The sequence below is a fragment of the Sus scrofa genome, chromosome 15 (assembly GCF_054392235.1).
Source record: "Sus scrofa isolate SSC_HxYL_T2T_F1_AM1 chromosome 15, Sscrofa_HxYL_maternal_Yorkshire_Landrace_v2.0, whole genome shotgun sequence".
Taxonomy (NCBI): Eukaryota; Metazoa; Chordata; class Mammalia; order Artiodactyla; family Suidae; genus Sus; species Sus scrofa.
Window position 1 is genome coordinate 144,561,896 of NC_139397.1, and position 9,676 is coordinate 144,571,571.

Here is a 9,676-nt window from a genome sequence, read left to right on the forward strand (position 1 = left end):
AGGTGTAAGAATCCCCAGGTTATTCATATCTAAGATAAAGCCCTCTGAGCTACTGCCAAAATAAGATGAATAGCAAGTCTCAAGAGACAGCCAAATACAATACAGGACACCCAATTCTTGCTGAAGAGCCAAGACCCATTTGCTCTAAACAGCTCTGTCAGAATTGCATGGCCTTGTACTCCCTGAGCCTTGGTTTTCTCCCATGTCCACTTTCAAAGGCATGCTATGATAAGTCAAAAATGATGCCACTTGCTCTTTGCATAGATGAACAAGTGCAATAAAGATAATGCAACCTCGAATAACATCATCCAGTAGCATTATGAGAAGGCATCACAAGAGACATCTAAGAGAGTAGCTTGGAAAAGCTACCGTTCCCAAAAGAAGGATGCACAGGGATTCCGTAAAGAAAATGTGTTATTCATTCTTGAAGAAGGGAAGTGAATAGTATTTGTAGAAAATGAGGGCACTGCCCCGGACAAATTAAACAAAGCTTGGCTTTCTACAGTTGGTGCTTTATGTGTGATCCTAAAATAGAGCCTCTAAATCAAGCCCCATTATGCAGATGGGTAATCTCCATGCCCTGTATAATTTTACAGTTGGTGCTTCCTACTCCTATTCAGACATTAATCTCTGACAGTATAGGAGGAAAGGATTTACATATTTTACCAATTCAAATCCAGTGTATCTCACCTTTGTATTGAGTCTGTATCCAAAATACAACACTTCTTTGGAAGGCAGATTCTGCTTCCTCTTTTTCTCAGATAACTGGAACACTGTCTTCACTCAAATGAGAAGGAAGGTATTAAAGGTTTTCCTCCCTGGTTCATCTCTGCCTTTTGAAGGCTGACGACAATGGTCAGTTTTAACTTGCAAATTACTGATTCAGTAAGGCCCTAATCAAGCTTCAAAAATATAGCAAATGTTCTCAAGAGAACCACAAGGAACAAGTGGGTGAATTGAATTAATGGAAAAACTCGGTGCTCCAAACAAATGTTAATTTGTACAAGTGTGGAAAAATCAGTAGGGCTTTGGCATTCCACTCATCATCACGTTGTATTTTATTACTTTGGGGTTCTGCAAGAATAATGGAACTCAATTTTAATTTCCATACTTTGTATACCACTTGTCTTTTTTTTTTTTTTTTTTTTTTTTTTTTTGGTGTATTCAGGCCCTACATGTGAGAAAAGAAACAAGTACGATACTCTTTTGTGTCCTTTAATAGGATTAATAATTTTTCCTTATTTTTAATGTAACTTCGTAGATTTTTGCTTTTAAATATGTATTCTAGCATTTTCAGCCCAAAAAAAACAACATTAAAGTGAGAAAAATATTTTGTTAAATAAACAGCAAATGTGTTACATGATTAATTATATGAATGAATAAAAGAAAATTTTAGTTACTTCAACGTTCATTTAAACACATTTTAGCACAAAGATTTTATCTGTCTGTTAGTTTTCGTCCTCTTAAAAATAGGGTTGGATAATCTCCCCAAATCTAGCAGACACATACTATTTTATTTCAAGAATTAACTTTTAATGAAATGTATGTTGATCTGGTATTTCAAGAGAAGAAAGACCTACACCAATTTGGCATAAACCTTCTCACCACAAATTATCCTAGTAACTGCCATATTCAAAAAAGTTACAGCTTAATTTTAAAGGCCTACATCTAGATACTCATAAATTTAAAAGGCTGTCTATATCTATTAAAGTGATAGCTATTATTAAACCAACTGAAAATACTCATGTTCACATACCCATATTTATTCATGCAGTTTTAATTATGGAAGCTTTTTTTTGAATATCACAGATTCTATCAAGAGATTATGTGGGAGAAGCATAAAATAACTGCATGCCCACAGAATATGCAAAAAGCCCCCAAAGCTGAAAGGCTCACTTAGGGGAGTGTGTGTGTGTGTGCATTCTGTTATTTATTTTTTGATACTGATCTGAAATACTTACATACAAATACACACACACACACACAAATACATATGTGCTGTATACCTCGCATAAGTAGTTTCTGTAATTTTTCTAAACCATATTTCTATATGTTAACAATTTATCATTGAAAGAGATTGCAGGCTCACAATCTGAAGGCATATTTGGCTTAGAAATAAGCTGTCCTGGATTCACAGACAGCTTTATGATTAAAATTTGAAGTGGTATTCAAAAATTGAGATTATATATAATTGAAATCTGCATTTCCACTTCTCTTGAAAGATCAGAAGATCTACAAAAAGTAATTTGCATTCCCTTAGGGCAATAATTAGCTCCAGCTGTTTGTCACAACTGTCCTCATTCGCTTAGGACAATTCACCATGGTCCCTTCTCCCCCCATGCCAGCTTTCTCTTCAGTACCAAACATCAGTGACTACTTACATCATTTGCTGCCTTACCAACTTCATTCCTACACATGACTTGCTAACCTTATAGGCACTTGAATTTGCAACACCTGATGTAAAATGACAAAGAGTAGGAGCACAGAAGAAAAATTTTATCCACTCGTGAACAAAACTCAAGTTCAGCTGAATTAGCTCAAACCTGTATTTAAATGATGAATATTTAACTAAGAGAATGTGAGTGAGTGAATGATAGAAAGAAGTAATAACATACACAAGCCAAGTTGTCCAGATAATGTGGACTGGACAGGAATAAGCCTCTAGAAATCTATTCTTCTCTAAGTTATTCTGATATGCCCCTGCTGATGTATCTTATTGCGCTGAATACAATTAAGCTGTTAAAGATCAACATTTCAACTTCATTTTCAGTTGAGATGGAGTGATAAAAAATAAACAGACCCGCCACTTAAAACAACCAAATAAACTGGGAAATATTATGAAACAATAGTTGGAGAGACACTAGATATAAGGCAATGAAGGACAGTGATCTCTGAAAGATGTAACACAAATGAGGTAAGCTACACAACTGCCCAGCTTACTACCTTGAAAGAGTTTTCAGGCTGCTGTGCAAGGAGGAGAAAAATAGGGCTCAGTAGAGTCCCTGAGCTAAGGAAGCAGAAATGAAAGCCCAGGGAGACAAAAAAGAAGAGAAATCTTCGCAGAGATAGAACTCTGGACATCGTCGGAGGATCCCATTAAATATTCATCTGAGTATTAATCAGAATAACCAACAGTGGAAAAGAACCACTGGACAGAATTAGAGGTTAATGTGCTGATGCTCAGAGAGGGCCAGCAATATTGTTTCCACCAATGAATGGAAAAATCCCTGAGTCATAGGGCACCATGTAGAATACTCAATGTCTAGTCTCTGTGGCACAAAATAATTAACACTGGATTAAATGCCACTCTGATTCCACCTGCACATCTGTAAAAGACAATCCAAAATGATCAAAGTGCTCCAGAGTAATTTGACTAAATTCTACAAAAACAGTTAAAAAATATTTATAGGAATACAAAAATATCCAGCAACCAACAAGGTAAAATCAAAATCTCTAACATCCAATGAAAAATCACCAGGCATGCAAAAAGGCAGGAAAATAAAATCTGTAATAGAGACAAATCAACTAGTCAAAACCTACCCAGAACTGACAATGTTATCATGACAAGGTAATGCACTGAAACTGTATTTCATGTATTCCAAACGGTAAGTGGAGATAGTGAAGACATCTATCCAAATCCAAAAGATCCAAATCTAACTTTTAAAAATAAAAACTACAGGGAGTTCCCGTCGTGGCGCAGTGGTTAACGAATCCGACTAGGAACCATGAGGTTGCGGGTTCGGTCCCTGCCCTTGCTCAGTGGGTTAACGATCCGGCGTTGCCGTGAGCTGTGGTGTAGGTTGCAGACATGGCTCGGATCCCGCGTTGCTGTGGCTCTGGCGTAGGCCGGTGGCTGCAGCTCCGATTAGACCCCTAGCCTGGGAGCCTCCATATGCCGCGGGGAAGCGGCCCAAAGAAATAGCAAAAAAAAAAAAAAAGACAAAAAAATAAAATAAAATAAAATAAAAATAAAAATAAAAACTACAATGTTAAATGGGAAAAGGATACTGGATGCTATTAATCAGATTCCATAATAGAAAAAAAATTGATGAACTTGAAGACATAAAAACAGAAACTATTCGAAATAAAACCGAGAGAGACGTGGGAAAACATATATATCAAGGAGCTAAGGAACAAAAATCCTGATATATTGGAGTTCCCATTGTGGCTCAGCAGGAATGAACCCATCTAGTATCCATGAGGATGCAAGTTCAATCCCTGGCCCCACTCAGTGGTTTAAAGGATCTGGTGCTGCTGTGAGCTGCAGTGAAGGTCACAGACATGGCTCAGATCTGGTATTGCTGTGGCTGTGGCACAGGGCAGCAGCTGCAGCTCCAATTCGACCCCTAGCCTGGAAACTTCCATGTGCCCTGGGTGCAGCCCTAAAAAAAAAAAAAAAATCTGAGGAAATAGTAGCCAGAAATCTTCTAAATTTGAGAAAATTATAAATCCACAAATACAAGAATCCCAATAAGCCCCAAACACAAGAAATACAAGAAAATTACACCACCATACATAATAATCAAATTCCATAATCATAATCAAAAGAACAAAGATGATAGCTGATTTCTTACTGAAAATAGTACAGTAAGTGAGAAGACAGTAAAATAACAGCTTTAAAGTACTAAAATTTAAAATGTGGAATTTTAAACCTAGAATTCTTTCCCCTGAATAAATGTTGTTCTTTTTACTTAAAAGTCATTCAAAGAGAACTGACTATTTAAAAATTATTAAAAATAACAGTTTTATGGGATTTTAGCATATATAAAAGTAAGACATATTGCCACACTAGTACAAAGGGCAGAAATGGTAAAAATGGCGGTACACTATTGTAAGGATCTAACAGTATGTGTGACATGGTTTAATATCATTTGAAGGTAGGCTGTGATAAATTAAAGGTATATACTATAAATCATAAAGCAATAACAAAAATAACAAACCAAATAGCTATGTATAATAATAAAGAAAAGAAAATAGAATTATAAAAAAGGGAGAAATAGAAGAAAAAAGATAATGCGAATACAAAACAAATAAGGTGATAGATTTAAAATTAATATAGCATCAATTATATAAAACATAAATGGCCTAAATATCTCAAATTAAAGAAAAATATAGTGAGAGTAAACAAAAAAACAAAACTCTGCTCTATGTTGCCTATAAGATATTCATTCTAAATATAAAGAAGCAAGTAAAAATGAGAGACCACAAGAATAAACAGACAAAACCCACAAATATGGGTGGCAATTTCAATACTTTTTTCTCCAAAATTGATAGAATAAGTAGACAGAAAGTCTCTAAGGATGCAGAAGATTTGACTAACACCATCAACCAACCTGATATGATTGATAATTATAAACTACTTCACCAAAAAATCAATAGAATTCAAGTATACATAAAACATTTGCTAAGACAAAGCTCTGAGCCATGAAAAAAATTCAATAAATTCTGAATTGAGTTATACAAAGTAGTAACAGAAAAATCCCTGTAAATTTTCCAAATATATGGAAACTAAATAGCACACTTCTAAATAACCCATGGATGAAAGAATAAATCTAAAGGTAAAACAGAAATTATTTGGGAGAATTCCCATTGTGGCTCAGCAGGTTACAAACCCCACTAGTAACCATGAGGTTGCAGGTTCGATCCCTGGCCTCACTCAGTGGGTTGAGGATCCAGCATTGCTGAGAGCTGTGGTGTTAGGTAACAGACATGGCTCAGATGCCATATCTCTGTGGCTGTGGCATATGCTAGAAGCTGCCACTCTGATTCAGCCCCTATCCTGAGAGCTTCCACATGCTGCAGGTGTGGCCCTAAAAAGCAAGAAAAACAAAAGAAGAGATTATTTTGAACCAAATGGAAATGGAATATATCAAAAATTCTGAGATGCCAATAAAACAGTACTTTAAGGGAAATTTTACAGCACAAATGCCAATATTAGAAATATTAGAATAGATTAGAAATACAGAAGAAAGTTCTCTATTCAATAAACTCAGCTTCAACCTTAAGAAAAAGAAAAGGAAGAATAAAGGAAACCTAAAAGCAAGCAAAAGAAACCAAATGATAAAGCCTGGAGGAGAAAACAGTGAAATATAATAGAAAAGCAACACAATGACCTATCTTCAAGTTCACTTATTCTTCCTTTGACTGTGTGGAGTCTACTGATGAGCTCATTAAAAGCTGTCTTTATCTCTGTTATTCTATTGCTGTTTTTGTTCTTGTTCTTGTTTCCCCAGCAGTTTCATTTGATTCTTTCTTACAGTTTCTCTTTGCTGAAGTTCACCATATGTTCATGCATTCCCTCCACTTTTTTCACTAGAGCCTTTAATATGCTTATCGCAGTTATTTTTAACTCCATACTCGAGTCATTCCTGAGTCTGGTTTGTTAATGGCTTTGTCTCCTCACAATGGAGGAGACAAGTGGTTTCTCCTTATGATTTTTTTGTATGGTATGTCATATTTTTTACCAAATTCTAAACAGCATGTCTGTTGCATGTGTGGTAAAGAGCATTTATAGCTGAAATGGTCCACATTCTTTCTTTGCTTAGTAAGCATCAGTGTGGTGTGTCACGTCAGTCTAGCCTGGAATGGGCTGGGTTTGGGTTTTATTGCTGTGCTACAGATTTAAGGCATTACTTTGCCTTCAGGGTGGGGTCTGGTTTTCAGCAGGTTGTGTCTCAATAGCCCTACTCCACCCTCAGCTTTCAGGCTCCTCTGTACACCTGGGACTCTGAGACAGTCTCTCTTGACACTTTTTCCCTGCCCCTAAAAGTTGGCTATCATTGCTTCATACCGAGTGCCTTTTAGGGCATGTCCTGTGTCCTTGTGTCTTGGAAGTCATGCTTTCGATGATCTTGACTTTGCTGCAAGGGATGTCTGTAGCCCTGGATTTAGAGTGGTTTCCCACCTTTCCCCCAGATGTAGAGGGTGTTTCTTTTTTTTCCTCTCCACAAGTTACAGTGGGTCTTCTCCTCTGTGCCCTGCGAACGACAGGAGTTGCACCCTACCTCAGCTGTGAAATCTTACGTTTTTTAGAGAGAAGAGTCCAGGTGAGGCTCTGAACATGATAATGCCACCATCAAAGGCGGCTTGCTCTGGCCTCTAGCCTGGTTCTCAATCCCCCTCCTAAGCCCCAGGGGCAGTTTGTTTAGAAGAGCCTGTAAGATGGTGTGAATCCTTCATGGGTATACAGCTGCCATGGCTTCTCTACCCTGATGCTAGGCCACAACTGACCTTCAGAAAATTGTTAACTATTTTAGCTGAATTTTTCTTCCCTTATTTATTTATTTATTTATTTATTTATTTATTTATTTATTGTCTTTTTAGGACCATACCTGCAGCATTTGGAAGTTTCCAGGCTAAGGGTCGAATCAAGAGCTACAGCCACCAGCCTATAGCACAACCACAGCAATACCAGATCTGAACCATATCAGCAACCTACACCACAGCTCATGGCATTGCCAGATCCTTAACCCACTGAGCAAGGCCAGGGATCAAACCCATATCCTCATGGATACTAGTCAGCTTCATTACCGTTGAGTCACAACAGGAACTCCTTTCTTACCTACTATTCCAAGACATCTTCTACCCACCCTCTGGCACAAGTGAGCCATAACTCACATGTGGTCTCTTCTTAAAGGCCTTCATAGTCTACATATTTCAAGCTGTTTGAATGTACTATATCCCTGGGTCCTTGCTGAGTTCAAAAGAAGCTATCTATGATTTTGTAAATTTTCTCGCTTTTTTTTTTGTTTACAAGATGAAAGTGATGCCATTTCTAGCTATCTGCATCCTAGGCAAAAGCATGTCAACTCATATTTTTTTATCCATTAAAAACCAAGTCCACTGAAGAATGCTTTGTGTTGGGAAGATATACATAAAATGTTATGAAGTACATATCAGCATTATCTATCATTTCCACAGGTCCTTTCCTCCAGACTCTGTTTCTTTCCAGCTCAGATTTTTCTGGTTTTGCCAAGGCCAGCTACTATCTGATTGTGGTTAGTTTCCTATCTCTCTTCTCAGACACCTCTTCCTACAGGCATATCGGTCCTATCCTCCCTCATAAATCAATGTGGAGCCATGAGCCACGAAACTCTGCGGGATAAACTAGCCAGGAATACAGACTATGCTTTCCAGATGAACTAGACCAACTCTCTCACTTCACAAATGCAAAAAGCAAAGCCCAGAGAAGTGAAGCGACTTGTCCTAGGTCCCCCCAAACTACAGGCTTCAAAGACAATGGATGCAGAAGCCCAGTCATCTGACGACTGCTTCAGTTCTCAGCCCAGCATGCTACCCCTGCACCTCTGTCTAGAGCTGATAAGGTCACTACTATATCATCCTGCACAATGGACTTGATTTTGTAATGAACAGTATAAGGCACACAGGGAAATGGAAGGCTGCAGAATCAGAAAATCCTTGGTTCAATCATGATTCTAAACATATGAGGAGTTCCCACTGTGGCTCAGTGGAAACAAATCTGACTAGCATCCATGAGGATGCAAGTTTGTTCCCTGGCCATGCTCAGTGGGTTAAGGATCCTGCATTGCTATGAGCTGTGCTATAGGTTGCAGACATGGCTCAGATCTGGTGTTGCTGTGGCTGTGGTGTAGAACAGCTCCTATTGGACCCCTAGCCAGGGACAAAAGACAAAAAAAAAAAATGCATGATTCTAAACATATGACTCAAATTATCTTTATACTTTCCCTCTTTATTTTCTTCCATTTAGATTTAGACCACTAATTTGAAATATCTGGAAGCACATACACCAAAGTGTTAACAGTACCCATCTTTAGGTCGGTGAATTGCATGTCATTTTTTTCCCCTTTCCTTTGCTCTTTCTCTTAATTTGTAATTTCTACCATTTAAAAAAGCCAGTGTGTATTAATTTGATATATCTATCGTAAATTATTGGTAATTAAATAGGAGGTGAGGCACAGAGCAAGTGGCCGCTTATCTGTGTCACTGTCTGACACACATGTGTTAGTGAAGGAAACACAAGGCAGCCTTTACAATTCTGACAGAAGCAAGTGCACAGCCAGAAATACCCCTTAGAGCTTATCTTCCTCCCAAGCAATAAACAAAGGCACAGAGCAGAGAATAAAAACAAAACAGCATAAACACACTTTTAAAAGAATGAAAAGAAGTCAGACAAAACAACCTAAGATTTGGAAACCAAACCAAATGTTTTAGGAGTCCAGAGACTGTTTTTCATATTCCCTCATAGGACTTCATTCAGGCCCCAGAGACACCTGCACTTTTGCATTTGAAATATTTGGCTTTGAGTTCCCGGTGTGGTGCAGCAGGTTAAGGATCTGGTGTTGCCTCTGCCATGGCGTGGGTTCAATCACCCGAGGCAGAGACGGGGGTCCAATGTCAAGAAGCCAACACTGTCTCTGTGAGAATGCGGGTTCAATGCCTGACCTTGCTCAGTGGTTTGAGAATCCGGTATTGCTGCAGGCTGCGGCATAGGTCTCAGATGCAGCTTAGATCTGGTGTTGCTGTGGCTGTGGTTCAAGGTTCAGCTGCAGCTCCAGTTGGACCCCTAGCCTGGGAACTTCCATATACCACAAGTGTGGCCATGAAAAGAAAAAAAAAAAAAAACTGCTTGGCTTTACACTGTCAGTGAATACTCTCCTCTTTGGGACAGAACAGATAAATGTTCTGAATGTAGACT

The 9,676-nt window shown here is 38.2% G+C and overlaps 1 long non-coding RNA gene across 1 annotated transcript; it reads right to left on the reverse strand.

Moving 5' to 3' along the window:
• Window positions 1–1,262: 1,262 nt before the first annotated feature.
• On the reverse strand, window positions 1,263–7,226 carry LOC146396180 (uncharacterized). The gene is made up of 2 exons (XR_014830225.1): window positions 3,983–7,226; window positions 1,263–3,673 (listed from the first exon to the last, which is right to left on the reverse strand). It is a non-coding gene; the product is annotated as an uncharacterized LOC146396180 (long non-coding RNA).
• Window positions 7,227–9,676: the final 2,450 nt, after the last annotated feature.